Raw genomic sequence first — 14,552 nt, 5'->3', positions numbered from 1 at the left:
GGACTCGGAAATGGAGACGTATGAGAACGTCATGTGTCCTTAAGGGGTTAAAGAGTAGTGAGGCGTATTGTAATGCTCTCATATACGCACTAAGTATGTCAGGCAGAGAAGTGCCAGGACGTGCACAGAGGAGTGGCAGAGGCCGAAATACTTCAGGCAGAGGTGGCAGCAGACTAGGGGTGAGTGGCAACAGGAGTCGCAGCGAGAGGCCTGAGCTCCCGTTATCAGCCAGCGGTCGTGTCTCGACCAGCAACCCATCTGCCGTCGTCAATTGGTTAACACGCTCATCCACTTCATCACAAGTGACATCTGACACCCCCAGTCAACAGTCGGTGGGTTCCTCAGCCACAACCCTCAGTTGGCATGGCCCGGGAGCAGTCCCTGTCCTCCCATTGCCTTTGTCCTATGCTGTTCCCTCTCCTAGAGAAGTATCTTATGCTGAGGATTCAGCTCCACTATTCACTGAGGATGATCTAATAGAGCACAGTCAGCAGCTACTGCGAAGCCAAGAAGGGGAGGAGACATGCTCCGCTTGCTCCGCTAGGCGGCCAAGTAGTGATGCAGAGAGTGACGTGGGAGGCGGTGTTGCAAGGGTTCAGGGTCCTGAAGCAGGCACTGTTGGGGAACCTGAGGAGGACATCAGTGACGTGCACACACCTGTTGATGATGATGAAGCCGATCGCAATTGGGAGCCGGGTGCAGAAGGGGCTTCATCATCATCAGGAGAAGAGAATTGCAGGTTGCCCTTGAGGCAGCAGCTGAGCCAGCAAGGCGGTAGCACAGTTGGCAGTCAGCATGGTGGCAGGAGTGGAAATTCTGGAGCCAAACATGCCCGGGGGAGACCACCTACTTCGCGGCGGCCTACCTTTCCGGGAGGTAGTGGAACAGGGGTTCCTGGAGACGGCGCCAGTAGCAGTCAATTAGTGCAGACTGTAGGTGGGCAAAATTAGCTACTTGGCGGTGTGGCAATTTTTCATCAGGCATCCGGAGGAGTTTCACATAGCCACATGCAAGATATGTCGGCAGAAGGTGAAGTGTGGCCAGGGTCCCAATGTCGGCACCACGGCCCTGCGTCAACACATGCTTCGCCACCATAAAGCGGCCTGGGAGAACCGTGGCTCCGATGTAGTGGTCCAGCCTGCTGCATCACCCAGGGGCCATCCGCTCCCTCCTTCAACCAACCAAGCTCCACCACCTCAGCTGAAGGGAGCTGTGTGTCAAACGTTCCTTCTGTCACTCCAGATGCTCCTGCTTCTCCCGCTTTTAGTGAGCCATTCCGCCAACAATCCATTGGCGAAGCCATGTCCAAGAGACAACAGTATGCGCCCACTCATCCAACGGCGCAGAAGTTGAATGTGCTCCTGTCTAAGTTGCTGGCGCTGCAGTCCCTCCCTTTTCAAGTGGTGGACTCTGCACCTTTTCAGAGAATTGATGTCTTGTGCCGAGCCGAGGTGGAGAGTCCCTAGCCGTCATTAATTTGCGAATAAGGCAGTGCCAGCCCTGCATAAGTTTGTACAAGAGTAGGTGGGCCAGTCCTTGAGCCTGTCGGTGTGTTCAAAAGTGCACGGCAGCGCCAACGTGTGCAGCTGTAACTACGGGCAGGGACAATACTTGTCTTTTACGGCCCACTGGGTAAATGTGGTTCCTGCACAGCCACAACAGCAACTTGGACAGGTCACACCGCTTCCTCCTCCACGCTCTCGCTCTCAGGCAGTTGGTCCTGTGACAGTGTGCCACTCTGCCTCCTCATCCTCCACTGTGTCCTCAGCCTCCACTGCACGTACAAATCTTGGTGTCCCTTCATCGTACCATGTGTGTAGTGCACGGCGGTGTCACGCTGTTCTTCACATGGTTTGCCTTGGTGAACGGAGTCACACGGGTGGAACTGCTAAAATTAATTCATCCAGAAATCCGAGTATGGCTTACTCCACGAAATCTGGAAATGGGAACCATGGTGACCGACAACGGGAAGAACATTGTGTCCGCGCTGCGACAAGGAAGTGTGAAACATGAGGCCTGCATGGCACATGTGTTGAATCTGGTTGTCAAGCACTTCCTCAAGTCTTCACCCCATTTGCAAAACATTCTGACAATGGCAAGGAAACTGTGCATGCACTTCAGCCACTCGTACATCGCAAAGCACAACCTCCTTGAGCTGCAGCGTCAGAACGGTATCCCACAACATAGTCATATTTGTGACTTTGCCACACGTTGGAATTCCACCCTCCATACGCCGGACAGACTATACGAACAAAGAAAAGCCATTTCTTGATGATCCAAGCAGATGGGAGTAATCCCGTGTGTAACTTCAATGTGAACCAGTGGCAGCTCATACGGGACACCTGACTTTGCTGAGGCCCTTTGAGGAAGACACATTATTTGTAAGTTGCCTGGATTACAGCGTGAACGACATAATTCCACTCCTACATTTCCTACAACAAATGATTGAAATGATGGCTGGTCATAGCAATGGAGACGTTGCGCCTACATCTCAAGGCTACATGAGCCCTGTGGGGGCTGAACTGGAGGAGGAGGATGAGGGGCAGAATGGAGCACAGTTTAGGTTTGATGAGATGGCCGGTGTTTCTATTCATCGGACAGGAGAGGAGAAGCATGAGCAGCCTGAGGAGCTAGAGGGTTATGAGGAAGGCGAGACAGAGGACCCAGACACACCGTGGCAGTATGCAGTGGAGATGGAGGCTGGTATTCCCTCCGAGTCAATGGCGCAAATGGCACGATGTATGCTCAGTTGCTTGCGTACTGACCACCGAAGTGTCAAAATTTGTCAGCGAAATGACTTCTGGCTCTCCACCTTATTGGACCCTCGCTACTGTCCCAGAATGGGGGCCTTTTTTACACCCACTGAGAGGGAGGACAAACTGACCTACTACAAAGAAATCCTACATAGTCCTACATAGTCAGTCAGATCCTATCAGCGACAAGGTCCATCCACTCACAGGTCTGACTCGGGGGGCCCTATGCGCTCACCTTCCACTGCCATGGCTGCTTGGGAGGGGTCGCAGGAGCAGTACCAGGTCCATCAGCAGCAGCCTGAGTCTACAGTCACTGATGAGTAGCTTTCTTCACCCGCATAGGGAAGCAATTCATCAGCAGCAGGTAGACATGGAGGAGGACCGGAACCAGCAGGTAGTGGCATACCTTGACATGGCCATGCTAACAAAAATTGAAGATTCGCTGAACTTTTGGGCATCCAAACTTGATTTATGGCCACAACTAGCAGAGTTTGCCCTGGAAAAGCTGTCCTGCCCGGTCAGTAGTGTGCCATCAGAGCGGGTGTTTATTGCGGCCGGGGCCATAGTCACCTCAAGGCGAACTCGTCTGTCGGCAAAAAATTTGGAGAGACTGACCTTTGTAAAGATGAATCAGGGATGGATCAGCCAGGATTTCCAGCCACCAATGCCAGATGCCTCAGAGTAGATTGACCATGCTGCTACACTAACACTTCACAATTATGGTTATGAAACCCTCTTGGGTTATCAATTAGGGTTATGAAACCCTCTTGGGTACTGTGAATGCCTGCTATTGACTCATCCTGTGTCTCTTTTAGGAACTACTTGCCTCACTGATGCTTCTGGCCTTGTGCCTTACATTTTTGGAAGTTTAGCAGTAGCTAAATACATGCTTAATGCGAATTTCAACATTGATCTTTAAATGTAAAGGGTTATGAAACCCTCTTGGGTACTGTGAATGCCTACTCCTGACTAGTGTTGAGCGGCATAGGCCATATTCGAATTTGCGAATATTCGCGAATATATGGACGAATATTCGTCATATACTCACGAATATTCGCATATTCGTAATATTCTCGATTTATTTTCGCATATGCGAAAATTTTGCGTGTGCGAAAATTCACATATGCGAAAATTAGCATATACAGAAATTAACATAAGCAAACATTCACATATGCGTAAATTAGCATATGTACATTTTCGCATATGCGAAAAATCGCACACCGGTCTCACACAGTAGTATTAGAGCCTTCTTTACACCACACAAGCTGGAAGCAGAAAGGGATGATCACTGTGATGTGTAGTGTGAAAAAAAAAAAATACATAACGAATATTCCTAATTACGAATATATAGTGCTATATTCGCAAATATTCGCGAATTCGCAAATATGCGATATTCGCGAATAAAATTCGCATTGCGAATATTCGCGAGCAACACTACTCCTGACTCATACTGTGTCTCTTTCAGGAACTACTTGCCTCACTGATAATTCTGGCCTTGTGCCTTTAATTTTTGGAAGTTTAACAGTAGCTAAATACATGCTTAATGCAAATCTTAACATTGATCTTGCAATGTAAAGGGGTTATGAAACCCTTGGGTGTACTGCTGATGTCTGTGCCTGTTTTTATCAGGAATTACTTGGCTTACTGATGCTTCTGGGCTTGGGCCTTACATTTTTGGATGGTAGCACTACCTAACATGTATCTTCAATAGAGATTTCAAAGTTCACCTTTTAATTTTAGGGGTTGTGAACGCCTCTTGTGTACTCATGCTGCTTCCTGCTCCACTCTTTCAGCTCATTGGTCCAGCTCTTCATCCTCCACTGTGTCTTAAACCTCCACTGCCCGAACAAGTCTCAGTGGCCCTTCAGCATACCATGTGTGCAGGGCACAGCAGTGTCACGCTGTCCTTCACATGGTTTGCCTTGGTGAAAAGTCTTGGAAACAATGGCCGGTCAGGGTAATGGAGACGTTGCACCTACATCTCATGGCCACATGAGCCCTGTGGGGGCTTGTTAGATTTGGTCCTTTGTACCCACACACTGGGGTCCGGAACACGCAAACTTTGATTTAAATTTCAAATAAAAGAATCTGACATTTCAATGGTCTCCTCATGCATCAGCCAACTCCAGGCTGTGTCATTCAGGCAATGTATGGTTTACTGATGTCGCTGCTGTGCCTGGGTCTGGGAAATTTTTTTTTATCATAGGTAGCACCCGCTATCCAAAATCTTCTACAAAAATTTCAAAAATTGTTGTTTTTTTTCTTAGGGATTGTGAAGCCCTGGTGTGTTCGCGTGCATCAGCCAACTCCAGGCTGTGTCATTCAGGCAATATATGGTTTACTGATGCTGCTGCTGGGCCTGAGTCTGGGAAATTCAAATTTTATCATAGGTAGCACCCGCTATCCAAAATCTTCTTCAAAATTTTCAAAAATTGTTGTTTTTTTTTTTAGGGATTGTGAAGCCTTGGTGTGTACTCATGCATCAGCCAACTCCAGTGGGACCCCGCGCGCCAGGGCTGAGACAGAGGACGGGGCAGGTAATCAGAACGGGATGCAACCCACAAGCGGACTAGTGCCGCCATGCGAATCGCATCGCGTAGCAGCGCTGTAGCAGCGCTCCCGGTCAGAGTGAGAGACCGGGGCGCTGCAGGAGGGCAGACGCCATGAGCGCTCCGGGATGGATGCGGAACCCGGAGCGCTCGGCGTTACAATAACACTATGAGCGTATGTACTGCATGAACTTTTTTTTTCAATAAACACTAAGAACGTGTGCACAGAAAAATTGCTAGAAACATACAATATGATGCCTAACATATGCATAGTATAAACACAAAGCACATGTGCTCAGCATAAATGCTCTCCAAGCTACTGTGGTGCAAAGCAGTAATGAACTGTAGTACACGCAATATACACATACATATACACACACACGTTTTTTTTTTATACTCTTACTCACTGAAGTATTGGTAATGAAAGGGTTACTTATCAGTAACTACAGACATACACTCTACCCAGTGACCTAATTTGTGTGGCAGACATTGACCATAGTGCAACATGAAACAAACAGTACGGGAGTCAGTGTGGGAGCAAGCAACAGGCTCCCGGTATTGTGTATGAATCGCGTACGACTACAAGCGTGTGAACATAGAACAAACAGTATGGGAATCAGTGTGGGCGCCTGCCAGTAAAACTACAAATGTATGTATGATAATTTATGATGCGCTACAAGTGCCACATTACACCTCTGCCATGCGCATCAGCAGATAGAAGCCCCAGGGCAAAGCAGGGCCAGCTTGCAGCAGCACCTATCAAGAGGACCCACCAGTGAGAATCCGGAAGAACTACCGTAGCGCAAAGGTCTGCTGGCTCCTAGCCTCCATCACACCATTGCACGGGAGCCAGGACGTGGGCTGCCAGGCAGATTGCTCCGGTGTAGCAACAACCCTTCCTTACCCAGAAAGTCCGTATGCTGCCGACTGAAATACTTATATGGCCGAAATAAGCATAACACGCCCAGCCACTGCCACATGCTTGCTCACCCACCCCTCATAGCTACCTCACCACGATTCCCGTCCAGCAAAGCATATCCCCACAGGCACCTCGACCAAAAACAAGCGAGCAGAGTTGGTGGGTAATTCAACTTATGAGACTCTGTTCCGAAAACGTCACGTACGCCCCGCCTGAACGGAGAAGGGGGAGATATGTACTCACATTCCTCACTTAATACCTATAAGCCCCACCTAGAGGTGCAGGGGGGGGGGTGAAATACTTACGCCCCTCGCATAAATACAGCCCAATGGGCTTTAATACTTAAACCTAGAGGAAATTGTTTGTTTGTTTGTTTTTTAATTCAGATAAACCAATACATCAAGAGCTAAACTTATTCTTCTTATAGTGTAACTGACATTTCAATATCCATAGTATAACTGGTGATGATTGATTTTGTTGAATATTTTATTAAAAACCACTTATCCAACTTCTCTCCATCCCCCTTTTGTTTTAATTTCTCTAATGTATCATTTTGCTGATTGAAAGATACATTGGTCTCACATTCTCATTATGTACAATTGGTGCTTGAAATTGCTTGTAATTTTAAATTTCATATCAGCAACCACATGCACTAATGTTTATTAGTTGTAATTCTGGCATTATCATATCTTTATATTTAAAACACACATTAACTGCAGAGCAGTTACCTAGGACATTGGATTTGGCTTTCACTGTATCTTACTACTATCTGATAGTGATCATGTGGAGAAGAGTTATAGAATGATTGGATCCATTGTTGTGCTGTGAGGTATATGAATAGACCTGGAGAGGGGGAGTTAAATCAATATATGTGTTCTTTAAAGGTAGTGCTCATTATTGTTCAACACAATAGACCAGAACATTCAGTTATCATCAAGAGACTATATCAAGGTCTGTAAAGGTCAGAAACTGTACTTTATATACATTTAACCTATTGCTAAAAGGTGTACAAACTAAAATGTAGTAAAATCTTGTAACAGCAATTTTTTTTCTTAAAAACGTATCAAACATCCCTTAAGTTGCTGATCAGTGTCAAAGGGACAAAAACTTTGAAAATAAACAGCATTTTTATAATGAATATTAAAGGGATATTCCAGGAAAAAACTTTGTTTTATATCAACTGGCTCCGGAAAGTTAAACTGATTTGTGACTTACTTCTATTAAAAAATCTTAATCCTTCCAATAATTATCAGCTACTGAAGTTGAGTTGTTCTTTTCTGTCTGGCAACAGTGCTCTCTGCTGACATCTATGCTTGTCTCGGGAACTGCACAGAGTAGAAGAGGTTTGCTATGGGGATTTGCTTCTACTCTGGTCAGTTCCCGAGACAGATGTCATTAGAGAGCATGTAGACAGAAAAGAACAACTCAACTTTAGCAGCTCATAAGTACTGGAAGGATCAAGATTTTTAATAGAAGTAATTTACAAATCTGTTTAACTTTCTGGAGCCAGATATATATATATATATATATATATATATATATATATATATATATATATACATATATATATATATATATATATATATATATATATATATATATATGTTTTCCTGGATAACCCCTTTAACACATTTCTTCAAATTTAGTTGAAGGAGTACTCTGCTTCCAGACATCTTATCCCCTATCCTTTTATGATATCTTGGGTAGAATTACCCCTTTAAAGACTCCAAATTTTCATGATACAAAATCAATCATATTATTGTTACATGGCTAAAAAATTGTGTTGAGCGGCATAGGCCATATTCGAATTCGCGAATATTCGCGAATATATGGACGAATATTCGTCGTATATTCGCGAATATTTGCATATTCGTAATATTCCCATTTTATTTTCGCATATGCGAAAAATCGCGCATGCGAAAATTAACATATGCGAAAATTAGCATATACAAAAATTAACATATGCGAAAATTTGTACGCCAGTCTCACACAGTAGTATTAGAGCCTTCTTTACACCACACAAGCTGGAAGCAGAGAGGGATGATCACTGTGATGTGTACTGTGAAAAATAAATAAATAAAACGAATAATCGTAATTACGAATATATAGCGCTATATTCACAAATATTCGCGAATTCGCGAATATGCGATATTCGCGAATAAAATTCGCATTGCGAATATTCGCGAGCAACACTACTAAAAAACCACTGACACTTGCAGTGCAGAGACTAATCAGTAGGTGACCACGTTTTGACACATATAGCATAAACATCTTCCAATAGTATCACAAAATCATGTTTTGTTTTTATCAAAGCATGTTATCCTCCACCACTCTATCTGGTGGTATGTTAAGCCTTGGGTAAAATGAAGTAGTAAAGGCTTTTTGTAAACAAGCCCTGAATATTTTTTACTTTCTTTAGGTGTATTCACACATACAGTATCCTGTGCATATTTGATGCACAGGATTTGAATATGCAGACTTTATGCAGCAGTTGTTAATGTAAACTAAATGACAGTATCAAATCTGCAGCTTCAAATCCTAAGCATCAAACGTTCAGGATACTGTATGTGTGAATAGACTCTGGCATTGTGAATTGTTATTCTGATACAAGACAAAATTGTTTAATTTTAAGAGCATCTAATCATAAACAGTAAAGCCTATATGCACTTATACATACTTTAACTCCATATGTTTTTTTACTTGTAGTGCAGCCTTTTGTGTTCCAGAGCCGCACGTCCTAACATAAGGAAAATAAAAATGCAATATGTCAATTATTTTCAGTATGGTCAACTAACTAGTTTTTTTTTTTTTTTTTTTAATCAACTGGTGCCAGAAAGTTAAACAGATTTGTAAATCACTTCTATTAAAAAAAATCTTAATCCTTCCAGTACTTTTTAGGGGCTGTATACTAAAGAGAAATCCAAAAAAGAAATGCATCACCTCTGATGTCATGACCACATTGCTCTCTGCTGACCTCTGCTGTCCATTTTAGGAACTGTCTAGAGCAGGAGAAAATCCTCATAGCAAACATATGCTGCTCTGGACAGTTCATAAAATGGACAGCAGAGGTCAGCAGAGAGCACTGTGTTCATGACATCAGAGGAGATGCATTTCTTTTTTGGATTTCTCTTTAGTATACAGCCCCTAAAAAGTACTGTAAGGATTAAGATTTTTTAATAGCAGGAAGTGTTTGAACATAAGTTCCTCTGAAAAAAGGCGCTGGTTACCAGGAATTGAAGGTTACTTCTTTATTTGCAAAGCGTTTCGATCCCGGACCGGGATCTTCATCAGGCCTGATGAAGATCCCGGTCCGGGATCGAAACGTGTTGCAAATAAAGAGGTAACCTTCAATTCCTTGTAACCAGCGCCTTTTTTTCAGAGGAACTTATGTTCAAACACTTCCTGCTTTCTCACTCCACCGGTCCGACTGACGTCACACCGGGAAGTTCCTCGTGGCAGTGGTTCCACCTGTCCCTTTCCATCCAGACACTACTGTAGGTGTTGTGCTCTGAGCGCAACACCTAGGGGTTAGAACCCATCTTTATTTCATCTTTTCATTCATGATAAACAGTCCTCACTAGGGGCGCACCTCCTGTTGCTTTTTCGTTTATATAATATTTATTATATACAATTTTTTAATAGAAGTGATTTACGAATCTGTTTAACTTTCTGGCACCGATTGATAAAAAAAAAAAATAAAAAAAATAAAAAAAAAAAAAACCTTTTCCACGGAGTCCCCCTTAAAAAAACAGACACTAAACTCTCTCCTTCCTTCCTTTCCGTGTTTGTTAATTTTGGGCATAGTATAGTAGGTATAGTGCACTTGGTATCTCATAAGGTCCCTATTTGAACTCAAGTAGAATACAAAGCTATTAGAGACGAGCGAACTTACAGTAAATTCGATTCGTCACGAACTTCTCGGCTTGGCAGTTGATGACTTATCCTGCATAAATTAGTTCAGCTTTCAGGTGCTCCGGTGGGCTGGAAAAAATGGATACAGTTCAAGGAAACAGTCTCCTAGGAATGTATCCACCTTTTCCAGCCCACGGGAGCACCTGAAAGCTGAACTCATTTATGCAGGTAAAGTCATCAACTGCCGAGCCGAGAAGTTCATGACAAATCGATTTTACTGTAAGTTCGCTCATCTCTAAAAGCTATATATGGCTCCTATGGTACTCAAGGAGTATATGAAACTATATAAGGCCCCTATTTGGGGCATATAAGGCTTTTTTATTATTTTCAATTAAGAGAATGAAGAAATATGAACAAAGGAAAAAAACTATATAAGGCCCCTATTTGGGGCATATAGTGGCCCCCTTTGTTCCAGCGATTACTCTCGCTACCCTACTGATCAAAACAAATGATATTTTAACATGTCAGAAACTTGTGGAAACTTTAGTGATGCTTTAATAAAGATAACAATATTTTCATTTTCTTGTCATAGAAAGATTGATACATGAGTCATTCTGTGCAGAAAGTGGACTTGAACAACATACTTCTGTAAAGTTGGCATTAAAAACCTAAAGAGCACACATATAAAGCAATACAAAAATCTAATTGGTGTACACGGTAATGAAATTCTACTATTTGAAGTAGGTCATCTCAGAAATACCAATCTGTCAACTTGTTTAACTTGGCTTCAACCTATGTGAAAGAGCCATTAGGAAGTGTAAATGGCACAGGGTGTTTGGCTTTCTAAACAAAATAAAACAATGGTTGTGTTCATGCGGCTGCAAATACCAGATTCAATTATGTACCTCATTGATTTCTGGGAAGATCAACTGACTGGATTGCGAAAATGGTAAATTTGCAATGAAACATTTTATCTATATATTTATATATATATATATATATATATATATATATATATATATATATATATATATAACTTGTTATGAGAGTTTTATGGTTGCTAACAATTTGTTGATGAACAAAGTAACAAAGTTATAAGAAGTTTACAAGCAGGTTACCCTATCCTAGCACTTTTCATAGAATATGGACTCAAAGCATATTCCTTTTTATAGTGGATTCTTTTTTCAATGGACCTAATAGATATAGTTTCGGTCGGGCGCCTCTTAGTAAATTTAGTGGTTCTGTGGATGACCGTGTTCCTGGTGCAGAAATACAATTGTCGTATGTCACCCGAGGACTTGTGACAAAGATGTGTTTGGGGGTTGAGCCCCCTTCCTGCTCCCCTTTATCCCTCCTTCATGCCCCCCTGGAACAGACATCATACATGCTCCAAACGGCACTATTTTTTGTGCATAAACGTCAATTTTTCTCAAAAAACACCTTTAATACGTAAAAATACGGAACATTTGTGCATCTGCCCTGCTGCTGTGGCTTCAAAAATCCCCTCCAATGTTTTCACCTTTCAGTTTATCTGGACAGTAGGTTGCCAATTGCTTTGGCTCAAGAACATTCTGCTGTGCCTGGATGGCAGAATGACAGCCTTCTTGGCTACAAGCAACAGGGGGAGGTAGATTAGGACCCTATACACAGGAAATTCCTTGTGTTTCCATAAAGATATGCATGGTGGCTCTGTAATTTTCCACTAGCTACTGATATAAGCCATATGTAGGAGACAAAGGACAAGGTTTGCGCCAAGAGGGAAGAGAAATGTATCACTAAGCAATGCATATTGGAACTGTTAATGTAGTGAGGTCAAAGGCCTCTTCCACCTACAGTACATATAGATGTTGATAAAGGCTTAGACTTCGAGAGCATTGATGGACAGAAAGTGTGTGGGACTTGTCACTTGCCCACATGTAAAACACAGATAGGGAGGGTGCCACAAAGAAGGGTGGTTTGCAATGTCCCTTACAGGTCACCACTGAAGTGCTATAGACTGATTTTAAGTCTCCGAGGTAATACCACCCTAGATGGATCCAGAAGGGATCCATCTAGGGTGGCATTAAGATGGCTGATGGATTAAGATAGCTAAAGAGTCCCAGCAGTAAGATCCCCAGTGATCACCTATTTATGTATAAGATCTGCATTCTACCGTATATACTCGAGTATAAGCTGACCCGAGTATAAGCCGAGGCCCCTAATTTCAACCCAAAATCCCAGGAAAAGTTATTGACTCGAGTATAAGCCTAGGGTGGGAAATACATCATCCCCCCTGTCATCATTCAGACCCCCGTCATTAACATCCTCATCATCATCACCGCCTGTCATCATCCAGACCCTCATTATCATCACCTGTCATCATCCCCTTGTCATCATCCCACACCCCCCCCCTTCATCATCCCCTTGTCATCATCCCCACCCCCCTTCATCATCCCCTTGTAATCATCCCACACCCCCCCTTCATCATCCCCTTGTCATCATCCCCACCCCCCTTCATCATCCTCTTGTCATCATCCCACACCCCCCCTTCATCATCCTCTTATCATCCGCCCTCAGTGGTCTTCAACCTGCGGACCTCCAGAGGTTTCAAAACTACAACTCCCAGCAAGCCCGGGCAGCCATCGGCTGACCGTGCTTGCTGGGAGTTGTAGTTTTGAAACCTCCGGAGGTCCGCAGGTTGAAGACCACTGCGGCCTTCGACATCATCCAGCCCCCTCTCACCCCCCTTTAGTTTTGTACAGTACTCGCCTCCGCTCGGCGCTGGTCCGGTGCTGCAGGACTGTCCGGTGAGGAGGTCGTCCGGTGGGATAGTGGTTCCGGGCTGCTATCTTCACCGGGGGCGCCTCTTCTCCGCGCTTCGGGCCCAGAATAGAGGCGTTGCCTTGACGATGACGCAGAAGTACGTTGGTAATGAACGTACCTCTGCGTCGTTGTCAAGGCAACGTGACTATTCTGGGGCTGGGCCCGAAGCGCTTAGAAGAGGCCTCCCCGGTGAAGATAGCAGCCCGGAACCACTATCCCACCGGACGACGACCTCCTCACCGGACAGTCCTGCAGCACCGGACCAGCGCCGAGCGGAGGCGAGTACTGTACAGAACTAAAGGGGGTGAGAGGGGGCTGGATGATGTCGAAGGCCGCAGTGGTCTTCAACCTGCAGACCTCCGGAGGTTTCAAAACTACAACTCCCAGCAAGCCCGGACAGCCGATGACTGCCCGGGCTTGCTGGGAGTTGTAGTTTTGAAACCTCTGGAGGTCCGAAGCTTGAAGACCACTGCGGGTGGAGAGTTCACTCGAGTATAAGCCGAGGGGGGTGTTTTCAGCATGAAAAATCGTGCTGAAAAACTCGGCTTATACTCGAGTATATACGGTACATGTAGAAAAAATTCCTTTAAATGTGTGATTTAATGTACATTTTGCTCTTTGTCTTTTAGAAGGATTATTCCTACACAGGGTATTCCATGTGTAAATGACTATATTGCAGGAGCAAATATACAAGTCTGGAAATAGATTCATGCACCACAACAGGATCAAGTGCTGTTCCAATAAAACTTACATTTTACAGTTAGAAAAAAGGTTCTCTACTAACTGCAATGCTGGTAGACTTCATTGACATAACTCAGATTCTGCAATTCACATGCCAGCAGCCTCCTTTACCATCATTTATCATATTGTCAGTAGTCATCGCTCAGTAAATTAGCCATGAGTGCTTTTCTCCTTCATAACATTTAGAGGTGAACATATCTGCTTTTGAGCGACTTTTCACCTTGTCGATACTCAATTCCTATTACAAAAGTGCTGTGTTTATTATGGAAATGCATAAAATTCATTTGTGTGCTGCTGGCCTTAATTGAAATATTTATCTATCTTTCTATCTATCTAAAGAATTAAAATAGAGCAGCACATAAGGAATATCAGCGGGTGCCGGCATATACATTTCCCAGGTCACAAAGAGATATTCACATCAATGGAAAGATTCCACAGCACTCCAATATGGGTGGAACGGGAATGAGGTTTATTAACCTGATATCATAGCGAAGTTTCGGCTGCTCACTTGCAGAAAAAGGCTGAAAACTTCGCTATGATGTCAGGTTAAAAACCCTCATTCATGTTCCACCTATATTGGAGTGCTGCGGAATCTTTTGGTTTTGGTTGGTGTGGATATCTTTCTATCTAGTTATCTCTATATGTGTTACTATCTAGTATATGGTATATAAATAAATAGTGTTTTCTACATTTTTTTTTATTTCATACACTTGACCTGCTTATTAAACTTCATCTTTGCCAGAGAATCCTCAATTGTTATGCAGGTGGTTCGTGGAAACTATTAGAGAACTTCTTTTTTTATGTAAACCAAAACTCATCCTTTACATTTTATTTGCCTTCAGTTGTTTCTCCAAAAATATTGTTCTGTATATAAATCAGACTAGTTAAAAGGAATCTGTCAACTGTGATTCACATTTCAAACTTCTGACACTGTTA

This window comes from Hyla sarda, chromosome 9 (assembly GCF_029499605.1).
Source record: "Hyla sarda isolate aHylSar1 chromosome 9, aHylSar1.hap1, whole genome shotgun sequence".
In the NCBI taxonomy this organism is placed as follows: Eukaryota; Metazoa; Chordata; class Amphibia; order Anura; family Hylidae; genus Hyla; species Hyla sarda.
The sequence above is the reverse complement of the archived record's forward strand: the minus strand, read 5'-3'. Positions refer to the sequence as shown.